Source organism: Pseudophryne corroboree, chromosome 3 (assembly GCF_028390025.1).
Source record: "Pseudophryne corroboree isolate aPseCor3 chromosome 3, aPseCor3.hap2, whole genome shotgun sequence".
In the NCBI taxonomy this organism is placed as follows: domain Eukaryota; kingdom Metazoa; phylum Chordata; class Amphibia; order Anura; family Myobatrachidae; genus Pseudophryne; species Pseudophryne corroboree.
Window position 1 is genome coordinate 331,704,503 of NC_086446.1, and position 21,467 is coordinate 331,725,969.

The 21,467-nt window shown below is 32.7% G+C and overlaps 6 non-coding genes across 6 annotated transcripts; all 6 read left to right on the plus strand.

The window, feature by feature from the left end:
- Positions 1 to 1,121: 1,121 nt before the first annotated feature.
- Positions 1,122 to 1,193, plus strand: TRNAP-AGG (transfer RNA proline (anticodon AGG)). Its single transcript has one exon. It is a non-coding gene; the product is annotated as a tRNA-Pro (tRNA).
- A 1,763-nt stretch (positions 1,194 to 2,956) lies between these two features.
- Positions 2,957 to 3,028, plus strand: TRNAP-AGG (transfer RNA proline (anticodon AGG)). The gene has a single exon. It is a non-coding gene; the product is annotated as a tRNA-Pro (tRNA).
- Positions 3,029 to 7,551: 4,523 nt separating this feature from the next.
- TRNAP-AGG (transfer RNA proline (anticodon AGG)) lies at positions 7,552 to 7,623 on the plus strand. Its single transcript has one exon. It is a non-coding gene; the product is annotated as a tRNA-Pro (tRNA).
- Positions 7,624 to 9,386: 1,763 nt separating this feature from the next.
- Positions 9,387 to 9,458, plus strand: TRNAP-AGG (transfer RNA proline (anticodon AGG)). The gene has a single exon. It is a non-coding gene; the product is annotated as a tRNA-Pro (tRNA).
- A 3,604-nt stretch (positions 9,459 to 13,062) lies between these two features.
- TRNAP-AGG (transfer RNA proline (anticodon AGG)) lies at positions 13,063 to 13,134 on the plus strand. The gene has a single exon. It is a non-coding gene; the product is annotated as a tRNA-Pro (tRNA).
- A 3,605-nt stretch (positions 13,135 to 16,739) lies between these two features.
- On the plus strand, positions 16,740 to 16,811 carry TRNAP-AGG (transfer RNA proline (anticodon AGG)). Its single transcript has one exon. It is a non-coding gene; the product is annotated as a tRNA-Pro (tRNA).
- Positions 16,812 to 21,467: the final 4,656 nt, after the last annotated feature.

Consider the following 21,467-nt stretch of genomic DNA (forward strand, 5'->3'; position numbering starts at 1 on the left):
GTTTGTGGCTTGTTGGTCTGGGTGTATGATTTTTGCTTTGGGTGGAAAAGGCCCCAGGTTCATATCCTGGATGAGCCTGTTTCCTCAGGTACTCTAAAAGTGCTTAGTTCTATTATCTGATAGTATTTTAAAATACTTACTAATGTATTCCAACAGTTTCACTTCCAATTTCATTAGTATACATGAAAATACATGAACAGTTGGCTAGTTGTTCTAGGGGTATGATTCTCGCTAAGGGTGCGAGAGGTCCCGGGTTCAAATCCCGGACGAGCCCATCTTCTCAGGTTCTTTTAAATCCCATGGTTCCATTATCTGATTGATGTCAAAAGCATCAAGTGAATTTTGCTTTTGAAAATCCATCAAAAAATATATACTTATGCATATTTAGTAAACTGTCAACCATTTGGTGGTATATTGGGTATACTGTAGATTCCATTTTGTCTAAGTAATCTTGAGTGGCTTCAAAGAAGTCTAATTTTGACAAATTAAAAACTGTCAAAATGAAATTACAGGTTTTTCTCTTACCTTGCTTTTTTCTAAGAAACAATGAGCGGCTTAAAAGAATAGGCTCTTTTTGACAAACAAAAAGGTCAACAATTAATTGCAGGTTTTTGTTTTTTTCATTCTTCTTGGTCTGTATGCATAAGTTGCACACAGTATGAGACAAGTCTTAGGTTCCAACTATCAGAAAAGTTAAAACTCTATAGGAACCCCTAAATCTTGGCACTGAACTGTCCAAATATGCATACTTGGACAAAAATTTACCTTAAGGAAACATTTTAGCTATGCTACCAATAAATTTTTAAATTGTTATGGTATTTTTAAAATGTAACATCTTTTTTTTCAGCTTATTGCATTTTTTATTACATAATTTGAGTTTTACTTTAAAAATTGTAAAATCTGAATAAGAAATTGTTTAGCTTGTGGCTTGTTGGTCTGGGTGTATGATTTTTGCTTTGGGTGGAAAAGGCCCCAGGTTCATATCCTGGATTAGACTGTTTTCTCAGGTTCTTTAAAAGTGCTTAGTTATATTATCTGATAGTATTTTAAAATACTTACTAATGTATTCCAACAGTTTCACTTCCAATTTCATTAGTATACATGAAAATGCGTGAACAGTTGGCTCGTTGGTCTAGGGGTATGATTCTCGCTTAGGGTGCGAGAGGTACCGGGTTCAAATCCCGGACGAGCCTATCTTCTCAGTTTCTTTTAAATCCCATGGTTCCATTATCTGATTGATGTCAAAAGCATCAAGTGAATTTTGCTTTTGAAAATCCATCAAAAAATATATACTTATGCATATTTAGTAAACTGTCAACCATTTGGTGGTATATTGGGTATACTGTAGATTCCATTTTGTCTAAGTAATCTTGAGTGGCTTCAAAGAAGTCTAATTTTGACAAATTAAAAACTGTCAAAATGAAATTACAGGTTTTTCTCTTACCTTGCTTTTTTCTAAGAAACAATGAGTGGCTTAAAAGAATAGGCTCTTTTTGACAAACAAAAAGGTCAACAATTAATTGCAGGTTTTTTTTTTCTTTCTTCTTGGTCTGTATGCTTAAGTTGCACACAGTATGAGACAAGCCTTAGGTTCCAACTATCAGAAAAGTTCAAACTCTATAGGAACCCCTAAATCTTGGCACTGAACTTTCCAAATATGCATACTTGGACAAAAATTTACCTTAAGGAAACATTTTAGCAATGCTACCAATACATTTTTAAATTGTTATGGTATTTTTAAAATGTAACATCTTTTTTTCCAGCTTATTGTATTTTTTTATTAAATAATTTGAGTTTTACTTTAAAAATGGTAAAATCTGAATAAGAAATTATTTAGCTTGTGGCTTGTTGGTCTGGTTGTATGATTTTTGCTTTGAGTGGAAAAGGCCCCAGGTTCATATCCTGGATTAGCCTGTTTCCTCAGGTTCTTTAAAAGTGCTTAGTTCTATTATCTGATAGTATTTTAAAATACTTACTAATGTATTCCAACAGTTTCACTTCCAATTTCAATAGTATACATGAAAATGCATGAACAGTTGGCTAGTTGTTCTAGGGGTATGATTCTCGCTTAGGGTGCGAGAGATCCCGGGTTCAAATCCCGGACGAGCCCATCTTCTCAGGTTCTTTTAAATCCCATGGTTCCATTATCTGATTGATGTCAAAAGCATCAAGTGAATTTTGCTTTTGAAAATCCATCAAAAAATATATACTTATGCATATTTAGTAAACTGTCAACCATTTGGTGGTATATTGGGTATACTGTAGATTCCATTTTGTCTAAGTAATCTTGAGTGGCTTCAAAGAAGTCTAATTTTGACAAATTAAAAACTGTCAAAATGAAATTACAGGTTTTTCTCTTACCTTGCTTTTTTCTAAGAAACAATGAGTGGCTTAAAAGAATAGGCTCTTTTTGACAAACAAAAAGGTCAACAATTAATTGCAGGTTTTTGTTTTTTTCATTCTTCTTGGTCTGTATGCATAAGTTGCACACAGTATGAGACAAGTCTTAGGTTCCAACTATCAGAAAAGTTAAAACTCTATAGGAACCCCTAAATCTTGGCACTGAACTTTCCAAATATGCATACTTGGACAAAAATTTACCTTAAGGAAACATTTTAGCTATGCTACCAATAAATTTTTAAATTGTTATGGTATTTTTAAAATGTAACATCTTTTTTTCAGCTTATTGCAATTTTTATTACATAATTTGAGTTTTACTTTAAAAATTGTAAAATCTGAATAAGAAATTATTTAGCTTGTGGCTTGTTGGTCTGGGTGTATGATTTTTGCTTTGGGTGGAAAAGGCCCCAGGTTCATATCCTGAAATAGCCTGTTTTCTCAGGTTCTTTAAAAGTGCTTAGTTATATTATCTGATAGTATTTTAAAATACTTACTAATGTATTCCAACACTTTCACTTCCAATTTCATTAGTATACATGAAAATGCGTGAACAGTTGGCTCGTTGGTCTAGGGGTATGATTCTCGCTTAGGGTGCGAGAGGTCCCGGGTTCAAATCCCGGACGAGCCTATCTTCTCAGTTTCTTTTAAATCCCATGGTTCCATTATCTGATTGATGTCAAAAGCATCAAGTGAATTTTGCTTTTGAAAATCCATCAAAAAATATATACTTATGCATATTTAGTAAACTGTCAACCATTTGGTGGTATATTGGGTATACTGTTGATTCCATTTTGTCTAAGTAATCTTGAGTGGCTACAAAGAAGTCTCATTTTGACAAATTAAAAACTGTCAAAATGAAATTACAGGTTTTTCTCTTACCTTGCTTTTTTCTAAGAAACAATGAGTGGCTTAAAAGAATAGGCTCTTTTTGACAAACAAAAAGGTCAACAATTAATTGCAGGTTTTTTTTTTCTTTCTTCTTGGTCTGTATGCTTAAGTTGCACACAGTATGAGACAAGCCTTAGGTTCCAACTATCAGAAAAGTTCAAACTCTATAGGAACCCCTAAATCTTGGCACTGAACTTTCCAAATATGCATACTTGGACAAAAATTTACCTTAAGGAAACATTTTAGCAATGCTACCAATACATTTTTAAATTGTTATGGTATTTTTAAAATGTAACATCTTTTTTTCCAGCTTATTGTATTTTTTTATTAAATAATTTGAGTTTTACTTTAAAAATGGTAAAATCTGAATAAGAAATTATTTAGCTTGTGGCTTGTTGGTCTGGTTGTATGATTTTTGCTTTGGGTGGAAAAGGCCCCAGGTTCATATCCTGGATTAGCCTGTTTCCTCCGGTTCTTTAAAAGTGCTTAGTTCTATTATCTGATAGTATTTTAAAATACTTACTAATGTATTCCAACAGTTTCACTTCCAATTTCATTAGTATACATGAAAATGCATGAACAGTTGGCTAGTTGTTCTAGGGGTATGATTCTCGCTTAGGGTGCGAGAGGTCCCGGGTTCAAATCCCGGACGAGCCCATCTTCTCAGGTTCTTTTAAATCCCATGGTTCCATTATCTGATTGATGTCAAAAGCATCAAGTGAATTTTGCTTTTGAAAATCCATCAAAAAATATATACTTATGCATATTTAGTGAACTGTCAACCATTTGGTGGTATATTGGGTATACTGTAGATTCCATTTTGTCTAAGTAATCTTGAGTGGCATCAAAGAAGTCTCACTTTGACAAATTAAAAACTGTCAAAATGAAATTACAGGTTTTTCTCTTACCTTGCTTTTTTCTAAGAAACAATGAGTGGCTTAAAAGAATAGGCTCTTTTTGACAAACAAAAAGGTCAACAATTAATTGCAGGTTTTTGTTTTTTTCATTCTTCTTGGTCTGTATGCATAAGTTGCACACAGTATGAGACAAGTCTTAGGTTCCAACTATCAGAAAAGTTAAAACTCTATAGGAACCCCTAAATCTTGGCACTGAACTTTCCAAATATGCATACTTGGACAAAAATTTACCTTAAGGAAACATTTTAGCTATGCTACCAATACATTTTTAAATTGTTATGGTATTTTTAAAATGTAACATCTTTTTTTCCAGCTTATTGCATTTTTTTATTACATAATTTGAGTTTTACTTTAAAAATTGTAAAATCTGAATAAGAAATTATTTAGCTTGTGGCTTGTTGGTCTGGGTGTATGATTTTTGCTTTGGGTGGAAAAGGCCCCAGGTTCATATCCTGGATTAGACTGTTTTCTCAGGTTCTTTAAAAGTGCTTAGTTCTATTATCTGATAGTATTTTAAAATACTTACTAATGTATTCCACCAGTTTCACTTCCAATTTCATTAGTATACAAGAAAATGCATGAACAGTTGGCTAGTTGTTCTAGGGGTATGATTCTCGCTTAGGGTGCGAGAGGTCCCGGGTTCAAATCCCAGACAAGTCTATCTTCTCCGGTTCTTTTAAATCCCATGGTTCCATTATCTGATTGATGTCAAAAGCATCAAGTGAATTTTGCTTTTGAAAATCCATCAAAAAATATATATTTATGCATATTTAGTAAACTGTCAACCATTTGGTGGTATATTGGGTATACTGTAGATTCCATTTTGTCTAAGTAATCTTGAGTGGCTACAAAGAAGTCTCATTTTGACAAATTAAAAACTGTCAAAAAGGAAATTACAGGTTTTTCTCTTACCTTGCTTTTTTCTAAGAAACAATGAGTGGCTTAAAAGAATAGGCTCTTTTTGACAAACAAAAAGGTCAACAATTAATTGCAGGTTTTTGTTTTTTTCTTTCTTCTTGGTCTGTATGCATAAGTTGCACACAGTATGAGACAAGTCTTAGGTTCCAACTATCAGAAAAGTTAAAACTCTATAGGAACCCCTAAATCTTGGCACTGAACTTTCCAAATATGCATACTTGGACAAAAATTTACCTTAAGGAAACATTTTAGCTATGCTACCAATACATTTTTAAATTGTTATGGTATTTTTAGAATGTAACATCTTTTTTTCCAGCTTATTGCATTTTTTTATTACATAATTTGAGTTTTACTTTAAAAATGGTAAAATCTGAATAAGAAATTATTTAGCTTGTGGCTTGTTGGTCTGGGTGTATGATTTTTGCTTTGGGTGGAAAAGGCCCCAGGTTCATATCCTGGATGAGCCTGTTTCCTCAGGTACTTTAAAAGTGCTTAGTTCTATTATCTGATAGTATTTTAAAATACTTACTAATGTATTCCAACAGTTTCACTTCCAATTTCAATAGTATACATGAAAATGCATGAACAGTTGGCTAGTTGTTCTAGGGGTATGATTCTCGCTTAGGGTGCGAGAGATCCCGGTTCAAATCCCGGACGAGCCCATCTTCTCAGGTTCTTTTAAATCCCATGGTTCCATTATCTGATTGATGTCAAAAGCATCAAGTGAATTTTGCTTTTGAAAATCCATCAAAAAATATATACTTATGCATATTTAGTAAACTGTCAACCATTTGGTGGTATATTGGGTATACTGTAGATTCCATTTTGTCTAAGTAATCTTGAGTGGCTTCAAAGAAGTCTAATTTTGACAAATTAAAAACTGTCAAAATGAAATTACAGGTTTTTCTCTTACCTTGCTTTTTTCTAAGAAACAATGAGTGGCTTAAAAGAATAGGCTCTTTTTGACAAACAAAAAGGTCAACAATTAATTGCAGGTTTTTGTTTTTTTCATTCTTCTTGGTCTGTATGCATAAGTTGCACACAGTATGAGACAAGTCTTAGGTTCCAACTATCAGAAAAGTTAAAACTCTATAGGAACCCCTAAATCTTGGCACTGAACTTTCCAAATATGCATACTTGGACAAAAATTTACCTTAAGGAAACATTTTAGCTATGCTACCAATACATTTTTAAATTGTTATGGTATTTTTAAATTGTAACATCTTTTTTTTCAGCTTATTGCATTTTTTATTACATAATTTGAGTTTTACTTTAAAAATTGTAAAATCTGAATAAGAAATTATTTAGTTTGTGGCTTGTTGGTCTGGGTGTATGATTTTTGCTTTGGGTGGAAAAGGCCCAAGGTTCATATCCTGGATGAGCCTGTTTCCTCAGGTACTCTAAAAGTGCTTAGTTCTATTATCTGATAGTATTTTAAAATACTTACTAATGTATTCCAACAGTTTCACTTCCAATTTCATTAGTATACATGAAAATACATGAACAGTTGGCTAGTTGTTCTAGGGGTATGATTCTCGCTAAGGGTGCGAGAGGTCCCGGGTTCAAATCCCGGACGAGCCCATCTTCTCAGGTTCTTTTAAATCCCATGGTTCCATTATCTGATTGATGTCAAAAGCATCAAGTGAATTTTGCTTTTGAAAATCCATCAAAAAATATATACTTATGCATATTTAGTAAACTGTCAACCATTTGGTGGTATATTGGGTATACTGTAGATTCCATTTTGTCTAAGTAATCTTGAGTGGCTTCAAAGAAGTCTAATTTTGACAAATTAAAAACTGTCAAAATGAAATTACAGGTTTTTCTCTTACCTTGCTTTTTTCTAAGAAACAATGAGCGGCTTAAAAGAATAGGCTCTTTTTGACAAACAAAAAGGTCAACAATTAATTGCAGGTTTTTGTTTTTTTCATTCTTCTTGGTCTGTATGCATAAGTTGCACACAGTATGAGACAAGTCTTAGGTTCCAACTATCAGAAAAGTTAAAACTCTATAGGAACCCCTAAATCTTGGCACTGAACTTTCCAAATATGCATACTTGGACAAAAATTTACCTTAAGGAAACATTTTAGCTATGCTACCAATAAATTTTTAAATTGTTATGGTATTTTTAAAATGTAACATCTTTTTTTTCAGCTTATTGCATTTTTTATTACATAATTTGAGTTTTACTTTAAAAATTGTAAAATCTGAATAAGAAATTGTTTAGCTTGTGGCTTGTTGGTCTGGGTGTATGATTTTTGCTTTGGGTGGAAAAGGCCCCAGGTTCATATCCTGGATTAGACTGTTTTCTCAGGTTCTTTAAAAGTGCTTAGTTATATTATCTGATAGTATTTTAAAATACTTACTAATGTATTCCAACAGTTTCACTTCCAATTTCATTAGTATACATGAAAATGCGTGAACAGTTGGCTCGTTGGTCTAGGGGTATGATTCTCGCTTAGGGTGCGAGAGGTACCGGGTTCAAATCCCGGACGAGCCTATCTTCTCAGTTTCTTTTAAATCCCATGGTTCCATTATCTGATTGATGTCAAAAGCATCAAGTGAATTTTGCTTTTGAAAATCCATCAAAAAATATATACTTATGCATATTTAGTAAACTGTCAACCATTTGGTGGTATATTGGGTATACTGTAGATTCCATTTTGTCTAAGTAATCTTGAGTGGCTTCAAAGAAGTCTAATTTTGACAAATTAAAAACTGTCAAAATGAAATTACAGGTTTTTCTCTTACCTTGCTTTTTTCTAAGAAACAATGAGTGGCTTAAAAGAATAGGCTCTTTTTGACAAACAAAAAGGTCAACAATTAATTGCAGGTTTTTTTTTTCTTTCTTCTTGGTCTGTATGCTTAAGTTGCACACAGTATGAGACAAGCCTTAGGTTCCAACTATCAGAAAAGTTCAAACTCTATAGGAACCCCTAAATCTTGGCACTGAACTTTCCAAATATGCATACTTGGACAAAAATTTACCTTAAGGAAACATTTTAGCAATGCTACCAATACATTTTTAAATTGTTATGGTATTTTTAAAATGTAACATCTTTTTTTCCAGCTTATTGTATTTTTTTATTAAATAATTTGAGTTTTACTTTAAAAATGGTAAAATCTGAATAAGAAATTATTTAGCTTGTGGCTTGTTGGTCTGGTTGTATGATTTTTGCTTTGAGTGGAAAAGGCCCCAGGTTCATATCCTGGATTAGCCTGTTTCCTCAGGTTCTTTAAAAGTGCTTAGTTCTATTATCTGATAGTATTTTAAAATACTTACTAATGTATTCCAACAGTTTCACTTCCAATTTCAATAGTATACATGAAAATGCATGAACAGTTGGCTAGTTGTTCTAGGGGTATGATTCTCGCTTAGGGTGCGAGAGATCCCGGGTTCAAATCCCGGACGAGCCCATCTTCTCAGGTTCTTTTAAATCCCATGGTTCCATTATCTGATTGATGTCAAAAGCATCAAGTGAATTTTGCTTTTGAAAATCCATCAAAAAATATATACTTATGCATATTTAGTAAACTGTCAACCATTTGGTGGTATATTGGGTATACTGTAGATTCCATTTTGTCTAAGTAATCTTGAGTGGCTTCAAAGAAGTCTAATTTTGACAAATTAAAAACTGTCAAAATGAAATTACAGGTTTTTCTCTTACCTTGCTTTTTTCTAAGAAACAATGAGTGGCTTAAAAGAATAGGCTCTTTTTGACAAACAAAAAGGTCAACAATTAATTGCAGGTTTTTGTTTTTTTCATTCTTCTTGGTCTGTATGCATAAGTTGCACACAGTATGAGACAAGTCTTAGGTTCCAACTATCAGAAAAGTTAAAACTCTATAGGAACCCCTAAATCTTGGCACTGAACTTTCCAAATATGCATACTTGGACAAAAATTTACCTTAAGGAAACATTTTAGCTATGCTACCAATAAATTTTTAAATTGTTATGGTATTTTTAAAATGTAACATCTTTTTTTCAGCTTATTGCAATTTTTATTACATAATTTGAGTTTTACTTTAAAAATTGTAAAATCTGAATAAGAAATTATTTAGCTTGTGGCTTGTTGGTCTGGGTGTATGATTTTTGCTTTGGGTGGAAAAGGCCCCAGGTTCATATCCTGAAATAGCCTGTTTTCTCAGGTTCTTTAAAAGTGCTTAGTTATATTATCTGATAGTATTTTAAAATACTTACTAATGTATTCCAACACTTTCACTTCCAATTTCATTAGTATACATGAAAATGCGTGAACAGTTGGCTCGTTGGTCTAGGGGTATGATTCTCGCTTAGGGTGCGAGAGGTCCCGGGTTCAAATCCCGGACGAGCCTATCTTCTCAGTTTCTTTTAAATCCCATGGTTCCATTATCTGATTGATGTCAAAAGCATCAAGTGAATTTTGCTTTTGAAAATCCATCAAAAAATATATACTTATGCATATTTAGTAAACTGTCAACCATTTGGTGGTATATTGGGTATACTGTTGATTCCATTTTGTCTAAGTAATCTTGAGTGGCTACAAAGAAGTCTCATTTTGACAAATTAAAAACTGTCAAAATGAAATTACAGGTTTTTCTCTTACCTTGCTTTTTTCTAAGAAACAATGAGTGGCTTAAAAGAATAGGCTCTTTTTGACAAACAAAAAGGTCAACAATTAATTGCAGGTTTTTTTTTTCTTTCTTCTTGGTCTGTATGCTTAAGTTGCACACAGTATGAGACAAGCCTTAGGTTCCAACTATCAGAAAAGTTCAAACTCTATAGGAACCCCTAAATCTTGGCACTGAACTTTCCAAATATGCATACTTGGACAAAAATTTACCTTAAGGAAACATTTTAGCAATGCTACCAATACATTTTTAAATTGTTATGGTATTTTTAAAATGTAACATCTTTTTTTCCAGCTTATTGTATTTTTTTATTAAATAATTTGAGTTTTACTTTAAAAATGGTAAAATCTGAATAAGAAATTATTTAGCTTGTGGCTTGTTGGTCTGGTTGTATGATTTTTGCTTTGGGTGGAAAAGGCCCCAGGTTCATATCCTGGATTAGCCTGTTTCCTCAGGTTCTTTAAAAGTGCTTAGTTCTATTATCTGATAGTATTTTAAAATACTTACTAATGTATTCCAACAGTTTCACTTCCAATTTCATTAGTATACATGAAAATGCATGAACAGTTGGCTAGTTGTTCTAGGGGTATGATTCTCGCTTAGGGTGCGAGAGGTCCCGGGTTCAAATCCCGGACGAGCCCATCTTCTCAGGTTCTTTTAAATCCCATGGTTCCATTATCTGATTGATGTCAAAAGCATCAAGTGAATTTTGCTTTTGAAAATCCATAAAAAAATATATACTTATGCATATTTAGTGAACTGTCAACCATTTGGTGGTATATTGGGTATACTGTAGATTCCATTTTGTCTAAGTAATCTTGAGTGGCATCAAAGAAGTCTCACTTTGACAAATTAAAAACTGTCAAAATGAAATTACAGGTTTTTCTCTTACCTTGCTTTTTTCTAAGAAACAATGAGTGGCTTAAAAGAATAGGCTCTTTTTGACAAACAAAAAGGTCAACAATTAATTGCAGGTTTTTGTTTTTTTCATTCTTCTTGGTCTGTATGCATAAGTTGCACACAGTATGAGACAAGTCTTAGGTTCCAACTATCAGAAAAGTTAAAACTCTATAGGAACCCCTAAATCTTGGCACTGAACTTTCCAAATATGCATACTTGGACAAAAATTTACCTTAAGGAAACATTTTAGCTATGCTACCAATACATTTTTAAATTGTTATGGTATTTTTAAAATGTAACATCTTTTTTTCCAGCTTATTGCATTTTTTTATTACATAATTTGAGTTTTACTTTAAAAATTGTAAAATCTGAATAAGAAATTATTTAGCTTGTGGCTTGTTGGTCTGGGTGTATGATTTTTGCTTTGGGTGGAAAAGGCCCCAGGTTCATATCCTGGATTAGACTGTTTTCTCAGGTTCTTTAAAAGTGCTTAGTTCTATTATCTGATAGTATTTTAAAATACTTACTAATGTATTCCACCAGTTTCACTTCCAATTTCATTAGTATACAAGAAAATGCATGAACAGTTGGCTCGTTGTTCTAGGGGTATGATTCTCGCTAAGGGTGCGAGAGGTCCCGGGTTCAAATCCCAGACAAGTCTATCTTCTCCGGTTCTTTTAAATCCCATGGTTCCATTATCTGATTGATGTCAAAAGCATCAAGTGAATTTTGCTTTTGAAAATCCATCAAAAAATATATATTTATGCATATTTAGTAAACTGTCAACCATTTGGTGGTATATTGGGTATACTGTAGATTCCATTTTGTCTAAGTAATCTTGAGTGGCTACAAAGAAGTCTCATTTTGACAAATTAAAAACTGTCAAAATGAAATTACAGGTTTTTATCTTACCTTGCTTTTTTCTAAGAAACAATGAGTGGCTTAAAAGAATAGGCTCTTTTTGACAAACAAAAAGGTCAACAATTAATTGCAGGTTTTTGTTTTTTTCTTTCTTCTTGGTCTGTATGCATAAGTTGCACACAGTATGAGACAAGTCTTAGGTTCCAACTATCAAAAAAGTTAAAACTCTATAGGAACCCCTAAATCTTGGCACTGAACTTTCCAAATATGCATACTTGGACAAAAATTTACCTTAAGGAAACATTTTAGCTATGCTACCAATACATTTTTAAATTGTTATGGTATTTTTAAAATTTAACATCTTTTTTTCCAGCTTATTGCATTTTTTTATTACATAATTTGAGTTTTACTTTAAAAATGGTAAAATCTGAATAAGAAATTATTTAGCTTGTGGCTTGTTGGTCTGGGTGTATGATTTTTGCTTTGGGTGGAAAAGGCCCCAGGTTCATATCCTGGATGAGCCTGTTTCCTCAGGTACTTTAAAAGTGCTTAGTTCTATTATCTGATAGTATTTTAAAATACTTACTAATGTATTCCAACACTTTCACTTCCAATTTCATTAGTATACATGAAAATGCATGAACAGTTGGCTAGTTGTTCTAGGGGTATGATTCTCGCTAAGGGTGCGAGAGATCCCGGGTTCAAATCCCGGACGAGCCCATCTTCTCAGGTTCTTTTAAATCCCATGGTTCCATTATCTGATTGATGTCAAAAGCATCAAGTGAATTTTGCTTTTGAAAATCCATCAAAAAATATATACTTATGCGTATTTAGTAAACTGTCAACCATTTGGTGGTATATTGGGTATACTGTAGATTCCATTTTGTCTAAGTAATCTTGAGTGGCTTCAAAGAAGTCTAATTTTGACAAATTAAAAACTGTCAAAATGAAATTACAGGTTTTTCTCTTACCTTGCTTTTTTCTAAGAAACAATGAGTGGCTTAAAAGAATAGGCTCTTTTTGACAAACAAAAAGGTCAACAATTAATTGCAGGTTTTTGTTTTTTTCATTCTTCTTGGTCTGTATGCATAAGTTGCACACAGTATGAGACAAGTCTTAGGTTCCAACTATCAGAAAAGTTAAAACTCTATAGGAACCCCTAAATCTTGGCACTGAACTTTCCAAATATGCATACTTGGACAAAAATTTACCTTAAGGAAACATTTTAGCTATGCTACCAATAAATTTTTAAATTGTTATGGTATTTTTAAAATGTAACATCTTTTTTTTCAGCTTATTGCATTTTTTATTACATAATTTGAGTTTTACTTTAAAAATTGTAAAATCTGAATAAGAAATTATTTAGCTTGTGGCTTGTTGGTCTGGGTGTATGATTTTTGCTTTGGGTGGAAAAGGCCCCAGGTTCATATCCTGAAATAGCCTGTTTTCTCAGGTTCTTTAAAAGTGCTTAGTTATATTATCTGATAGTATTTTAAAATACTTACTAATGTATTCCAACACTTTCACTTCCAATTTCATTAGTATACATGAAAATGCGTGAACAGTTGGCTCGTTGGTCTAGGGGTATGATTCTCGCTTAGGGTGCGAGAGGTCCCGGGTTCAAATCCCGGACGAGCCTATCTTCTCAGTTTCTTTTAAATCCCATGGTTCCATTATCTGATTGATGTCAAAAGCATCAAGTGAATTTTGCTTTTGAAAATCCATCAAAAAATATATACTTATGCATATTTAGTAAACTGTCAACCATTTGGTGGTATATTGGGTATACTGTTGATTCCATTTTGTCTAAGTAATCTTGAGTGGCTACAAAGAAGTCTCATTTTGACAAATTAAAAACTGTCAAAATGAAATTACAGGTTTTTCTCTTACCTTGCTTTTTTCTAAGAAACAATGAGTGGCTTAAAAGAATAGGCTCTTTTTGACAAACAAAAAGGTCAACAATTAATTGCAGGTTTTTTTTTTCTTTCTTCTTGGTCTGTATGCTTAAGTTGCACACAGTATGAGACAAGCCTTAGGTTCCAACTATCAGAAAAGTTCAAACTCTATAGGAACCCCTAAATCTTGGCACTGAACTTTCCAAATATGCATACTTGGACAAAAATTTACCTTAAGGAAACATTTTAGCAATGCTACCAATACATTTTTAAATTGTTATGGTATTTTTAAAATGTAACATCTTTTTTTCCAGCTTATTGTATTTTTTTATTAAATAATTTGAGTTTTACTTTAAAAATGGTAAAATCTGAATAAGAAATTATTTAGCTTGTGGCTTGTTGGTCTGGTTGTATGATTTTTGCTTTGGGTGGAAAAGGCCCCAGGTTCATATCCTGGATTAGCCTGTTTCCTCAGGTTCTTTAAAAGTGCTTAGTTCTATTATCTGATAGTATTTTAAAATACTTACTAATGTATTCCAACAGTTTCACTTCCAATTTCATTAGTATACATGAAAATGCATGAACAGTTGGCTAGTTGTTCTAGGGGTATGATTCTCGCTTAGGGTGCGAGAGGTCCCGGGTTCAAATCCCGGACGAGCCCATCTTCTCAGGTTCTTTTAAATCCCATGGTTCCATTATCTGATTGATGTCAAAAGCATCAAGTGAATTTTGCTTTTGAAAATCCATCAAAAAATATATACTTATGCATATTTAGTGAACTGTCAACCATTTGGTGGTATATTGGGTATACTGTAGATTCCATTTTGTCTAAGTAATCTTGAGTGGCATCAAAGAAGTCTCACTTTGACAAATTAAAAACTGTCAAAATGAAATTACAGGTTTTTCTCTTACCTTGCTTTTTTCTAAGAAACAATGAGTGGCTTAAAAGAATAGGCTCTTTTTGACAAACAAAAAGGTCAACAATTAATTGCAGGTTTTTGTTTTTTTCATTCTTCTTGGTCTGTATGCATAAGTTGCACACAGTATGAGACAAGTCTTAGGTTCCAACTATCAGAAAAGTTAAAACTCTATAGGAACCCCTAAATCTTGGCACTGAACTTTCCAAATATGCATACTTGGACAAAAATTTACCTTAAGGAAACATTTTAGCTATGCTACCAATACATTTTTAAATTGTTATGGTATTTTTAAAATGTAACATCTTTTTTTCCAGCTTATTGCATTTTTTTATTACATAATTTGAGTTTTACTTTAAAAATTGTAAAATCTGAATAAGAAATTATTTAGCTTGTGGCTTGTTGGTCTGGGTGTATGATTTTTGCTTTGGGTGGAAAAGGCCCCAGGTTCATATCCTGGATTAGACTGTTTTCTCAGGTTCTTTAAAAGTGCTTAGTTCTATTATCTGATAGTATTTTAAAATACTTACTAATGTATTCCACCAGTTTCACTTCCAATTTCATTAGTATACAAGAAAATGCATGAACAGTTGGCTCGTTGTTCTAGGGGTATGATTCTCGCTAAGGGTGCGAGAGGTCCCGGGTTCAAATCCCAGACAAGTCTATCTTCTCCGGTTCTTTTAAATCCCATGGTTCCATTATCTGATTGATGTCAAAAGCATCAAGTGAATTTTGCTTTTGAAAATCCATCAAAAAATATATATTTATGCATATTTAGTAAACTGTCAACCATTTGGTGGTATATTGGGTATACTGTAGATTCCATTTTGTCTAAGTAATCTTGAGTGGCTACAAAGAAGTCTCATTTTGACAAATTAAAAACTGTCAAAATGAAATTACAGGTTTTTATCTTACCTTGCTTTTTTCTAAGAAACAATGAGTGGCTTAAAAGAATAGGCTCTTTTTGACAAACAAAAAGGTCAACAATTAATTGCAGGTTTTTGTTTTTTTCTTTCTTCTTGGTCTGTATGCATAAGTTGCACACAGTATGAGACAAGTCTTAGGTTCCAACTATCAAAAAAGTTAAAACTCTATAGGAACCCCTAAATCTTGGCACTGAACTTTCCAAATATGCATACTTGGACAAAAATTTACCTTAAGGAAACATTTTAGCTATGCTACCAATACATTTTTAAATTGTTATGGTATTTTTAAAATTTAACATCTTTTTTTCCAGCTTATTGCATTTTTTTATTACATAATTTGAGTTTTACTTTAAAAATGGTAAAATCTGAATAAGAAATTATTTAGCTTGTGGCTTGTTGGTCTGGGTGTATGATTTTTGCTTTGGGTGGAAAAGGCCCCAGGTTCATATCCTGGATGAGCCTGTTTCCTCAGGTACTTTAAAAGTGCTTAGTTCTATTATCTGATAGTATTTTAAAATACTTACTAATGTATTCCAACACTTTCACTTCCAATTTCATTAGTATACATGAAAATGCATGAACAGTTGGCTAGTTGTTCTAGGGGTATGATTCTCGCTAAGGGTGCGAGAGATCCCGGGTTCAAATCCCGGACGAGCCCATCTTCTCAGGTTCTTTTAAATCCCATGGTTCCATTATCTGATTGATGTCAAAAGCATCAAGTGAATTTTGCTTTTGAAAATCCATCAAAAAATATATACTTATGCGTATTTAGTAAACTGTCAACCATTTGGTGGTATATTGGGTATACTGTAGATTCCATTTTGTCTAAGTAATCTTGAGTGGCTTCAAAGAAGTCTAATTTTGACAAATTAAAAACTGTCAAAATGAAATTACAGGTTTTTCTCTTACCTTGCTTTTTTCTAAGAAACAATGAGTGGCTTAAAAGAATAGGCTCTTTTTGACAAACAAAAAGGTCAACAATTAATTGCAGGTTTTTGTTTTTTTCATTCTTCTTGGTCTGTATGCATAAGTTGCACACAGTATGAGACAAGTCTTAGGTTCCAACTATCAGAAAAGTTAAAACTCTATAGGAACCCCTAAATCTTGGCACTGAACTTTCCAAATATGCATACTTGGACAAAAATTTACCTTAAGGAAACATTTTAGCTATGCTACCAATAAATTTTTAAATTGTTATGGTATTTTTAAAATGTAACATCTTTTTTTTCAGCTTATTGCATTTTTTTATTACATAATTTGAGTTTTACTTTAAAAATTGTAAAATCTGAATAAGAAATTATTTAGCTTGTGGCTTGTTGGTCTGGATGTATGATTTTTGCTTTGGGTGGAAAAGGCCCCAGGTTCATATCCTGAAATAGCCTGTTTTCTCAGGTTCTTTAAAAGTGCTTAGTTATATTATCTGATAGTATTTTAAAATACTTACTAATGTATTCCAACACTTTCACTTCCAATTTCATTAGTATACATGAAAATGCGTGAACAGTTGGCTCGTTGGTCTAGGGGTATGATTCTCGCTTAGGGTGCGAGAGGTCCCGGGTTCAAATCCCGGACGAGCCTATCTTCTCAGTTTCTTTTAAATCCCATGGTTCCATTATCTGATTGATGTCAAAAGCATCAAGTGAATTTTGCTTTTGAAAATCCATCAAAAAATATATACTTATGCATATTTAGTAAACTGTCAGCCATTTGGTGGTATATTGGGTATACTGTTGATTCCATTTTGTCTAAGTAATCTTGTGTGGCTACAAAGAAGTCTCATTTTGACAAATTAAAAACTGTCAAAATGAAATTACAGGTTTTTCTCTTACCTTGCTTTTTTCTAAGAAACAATGAGTGGCTTAAAAGAATAGGCTCTTTTTGACAAACAAAAAGGTCAACAATTAATTGCAGGGTTTTTTTTTTCTTTCTTCTTGGTCTGTATGCTTAAGTTGCACACAGTATGAGACAAGCCTTAGGTTCCAACTATCAGAAAAGTTCAAACTCTATAGGAACCCCTAAATCTTGGCACTGAACTTTCCAAATATGCATACTTGGACAAAAATTTACCTTAAGGAAACATTTTAGCAATGCTACCAATACATTTTTAAATTGTTATGGTATTTTTAAAAAGTAACATCTTTTTTTCCAGCTTATTGTATTTTTTTATTAAATAATTTGAGTTTTACTTTAAAAATGGTAAAATCTGAATAAGAAATTATTTAGCTTGTGGCTTGTTGGTCTGGTTGTATGATTTTTGCTTTGGGTGGAAAAGGCCCCAGGTTCATATCCTGGATTAGCCTGTTTCCTCAGGTTCTTTAAAAGTGCTTAGTTCTATTATCTGATAGTATTTTAAAATACTTACTAATGTATTCCAACAGTTTCACTTCCAATTTCATTAGTATACATGAAAATGCATGAACAGTTGGCTAGTTGTTCTAGGGGTATGATTCTCGCTTAGGGTGCGAGAGGTCCCGGGTTCAAATCCCGGACGAGCCCATCTTCTCAGGTTCTTTTAAATCCCATGGTTCCATTATCTGATTGATGTCAAAAGCATCAAGTGAATTTTGCTTTTGAAAATCCATCAAAAAATATATACTTATGCATATTTAGTGAACTGTCAACCATTTGGTGGTATATTGGGTATACTGTAGATTCCATTTTGTCTAAGTAATCTTGAGTGGCATCAAAGAAGTCTCACTTTGACAAATTAAAAACTGTCAAAATGAAATTACAGGTTTTTCTCTTACCTTGCTTTTTTCTAAGAAACAATGAGTGGCTTAAAAGAATAGGCTCTTTTTGACAAACAAAAAGGTCAACAATTAATTGCAGGTTTTTGTTTTTTTCATTCTTCTTGGTCTGTATGCATAAGTTGCACACAGTATGAGACAAGTCTTAGGTTCCAACTATCAGAAAAGTTAAAACTCTATAGGAACCCCTAAATCTTGGCACTGAACTTTCAAATATGCATACTTGGACAAAAATTTACCTTAAGGAAACATTTTAGCTATGCTACCAATACATTTTTAAATTGTTATGGTATTTTTAAAATGTAACATCTTTTTTTCCAGCTTATTGCATTTTTTTATTACATAATTTGAGTTTTACTTTAAAAATTGTAAAATCTGAATAAGAAATTATTTAGCTTGTGGCTTGTTGGTCTGGGTGTATGATTTTTGCTTTGGGTGGAAAAGGCCCCAGGTTCATATCCTGGATTAGACTGTTTTCTCAGGTTCTTTAAAAGTGCTTAGTTCTATTATCTGATAGTATTTTAAAATACTTACTAATGTATTCCAACAGTTTCACTTCCAATTTCATTAGTATACAAGAAAATGCATGAACAGTTGGCTCGTTGTTCTAGGGGTATGATTCTCGCTTAGGGTGCGAGAGGTCCCGGGTTCAAATCCCAGACAAGTCCATTTTCTCCGGTTCTTTTAAATCCCATGGTTCCATTATCTGATTGATGTCAAAAGCATCAAGTGAATTTTGCTTTTGAAAATCCATCAAAAAATATATATTTATGCATATTTAGTAAACTGTCAACCATTTGGTGGTATATTGGGTATACTGTAGATTTCATTTTGTCTAAGTAATCTTGAGTGGCTACAAAGAAGTCTCACTTTGACAAATTAAAAACTGTCAAAATGAAATTACAGGTTTTTCTCTTACCTTGCTTTTTTCTAAGAAACAATGAGTGGCTTAAAAGAATAGGCTCTTTTTGACAAACAAAAAGGTCAACAATTAATTGCAGGTTTTTGTTTTTTTCATTCTTCTTGGTCTGTATGCATAAGTTGCACACAGTATGAGACAAGTCTTAGGTTCCAACTATCAGAAAAGTTAAAACTCTATAGGAACCCCTAAATCTTGGCACTGAACTTTCAAATATGCATACTTGGACAAAAATTTACCTTAAGGAAACATTTTAGCTATGCTACCAATACATTTTTAAATTGTTATGGTATTTTTAAAATGTAACATCTTTTTTTCCAGCTTATTGCATTTTTTTATTACATAATTTGAGTTTTACTTTAAAAATTGTAAAATCTGAATAAGAAATTATTTAGCTTGTGGCTTGTTGGTCTGGGTGTATGATTTTTGCTTTGGGTGGAAAAGGCCCCAGGTTCATATCCTGGATTAGACTGTTTTCTCAGGTTCTTTAAAAGTGCTTAGTTCTATTATCTGATAGTATTTTAAAATACTTACTAATGTATTCCAACAGTTTCACTTCCAATTTCATTAGTATACATGAAAATGCATGAACAGTTGGCTAGTTGTTCTAGGGGTATGATTCTCGCTTAGGGTGCGAGAGGTCCCGGGTTCAAATCCCAGACAAGTCCATCTTCTCCGGTTCTTTTAAATCCCATGGTTCCATTATCTGATTGATGTCAAAAGCATCAAGTGAATTTTGCTTTTGAAAATCCATCAAAAAATCTATATTTATGCATATTTAGTAAACTGTCAACCATTTGGTGGTATATTGGGTATACTGTAGATTTCATTTTGTCTAAGTAATCTTGAGTGGCTACAAAGAAGTCTCATTTTGACAAATTAAAAACTGTCAAAATGAAATTACAGGTTTTTCTCTTACCTTGCTTTTTTCTAAGAAACAATGAGTGGCTTAAAAGAATAGGCTCTTTTTGACAAACAAAAAGGTCAACAATTAATTGCAGGTTTTTGTTTTTTTCTTTCTTCTTGGTCTGTATGCATAAGTTGCACACAGTATGAGACAAGTCTTAGGTTCCAACTATCAGAAAAGTTAAAACTCTATAGGAACCCCTAAATCTTGGCACTGAACTTTCCAAATATGCATACTTGGACAAAAATTTACCTTAAGGAAACATTTTAGCTATGCTACCAATACATTTTTAAATTGTTATGGTATTTTTAGAATGTAACATCTTTTTTTCCAGCTTATTGCATTTTTTTATTACATAATTTGAGTTTTACTTTAAAAATGGTAAAATCTGAATAAGAAATTATTTAGCTTGTGGCTTGTTGGTCTGGGTGTATGATTTTTGCTTTGGGTGGAAAAGGCCCCAGGTTCATATCCTGGATGAGCCTGTTTCCTCAGGTACTTTAAAAGTGCTTAGTTCTATTATCTGATAGTATTTTAAAATACTTACTAATGTATTCCAACAGTTTCACTTCCAATTTCAATAGTATACATGAAAATGCATGAACAGTTGGCTAGTTGTTCTAGGGGTATGATTCTCGCTTAGGGTGCGAGAGATCCCGGGTTCAAATCCCGGACGAGCCCATCTTCTCAGGTTCTTTTAAATCCCATGGTTCCATTATCTGATTGATGTCAAAAGCATCAAGTGAATTTTGCTTTTGAAAATCCATCAAAAAATATATACTTATGCATATTTAGTAAACTGTCAACCATTTGGTGGTATATTGGGTATACTGTAGATTCCATTTTGTCTAAGTAATCTTGAGTGGCTTCAAAGAAGTCTAATTTTGACAAATTAAAAACTGTCAAAATGAAATTACAGGTTTTTCTCTTACCTTGCTTTTTTCTAAGAATCAATGAGTGGCTTAAAAGAATAGGCTCTTTTTGACAAACAAAAAGGTCAACAATTAATTGCAGGTTTTTGTTTTTTTCATTCTTCTTGGTCTGTATGCATAAGTTGCACACAGTATGAGACAAGTCTTAGGTTCCAACTATCAGAAAAGTTAAAACTCTATAGGAACCCCTAAATCTTGGCACTGAATTTTCCAAATATGCATACTTGGACAAAAATTTACCTTAAGGAAACATTTTAGCTATGCTACCAATACATTTTTAAATTGTTATGGTATTTTTAAAATGTAGCATCTTTTTTTTCAGCTTATTGCATTTTTTATTACATAATTTGAGTTTTACTTTAAAAATGGTAAAATCTGAATAAGAAATTATTTAGCTTGTGGCTTGTTGGTCTGGGTGTATGATTTTTGCTTTGGGTGGAAAAGGCCCCAGGTTCATATCCTGGATGAGCCTGTTTCCTCAGGTACTCTAAAAGTGCTTAGTTCTATTATCTGATAGTATTTTAAAATACTTACTAATGTATTCCAACAGTTTCACTTCCAATTTCATTAGTATACATGAAAATGCATGAACAGTTAGCTAGTTGTTCTAGGGGTATGATTCTCGCTTAGGGTGCGAGAGGTCCCGGGTTCAAATCCCGGACGAGCACATCTTCTCAGGTTCGTTTAAATCCCATGGTTCCATTATCTGATTGATGTCAAAAGCATCAA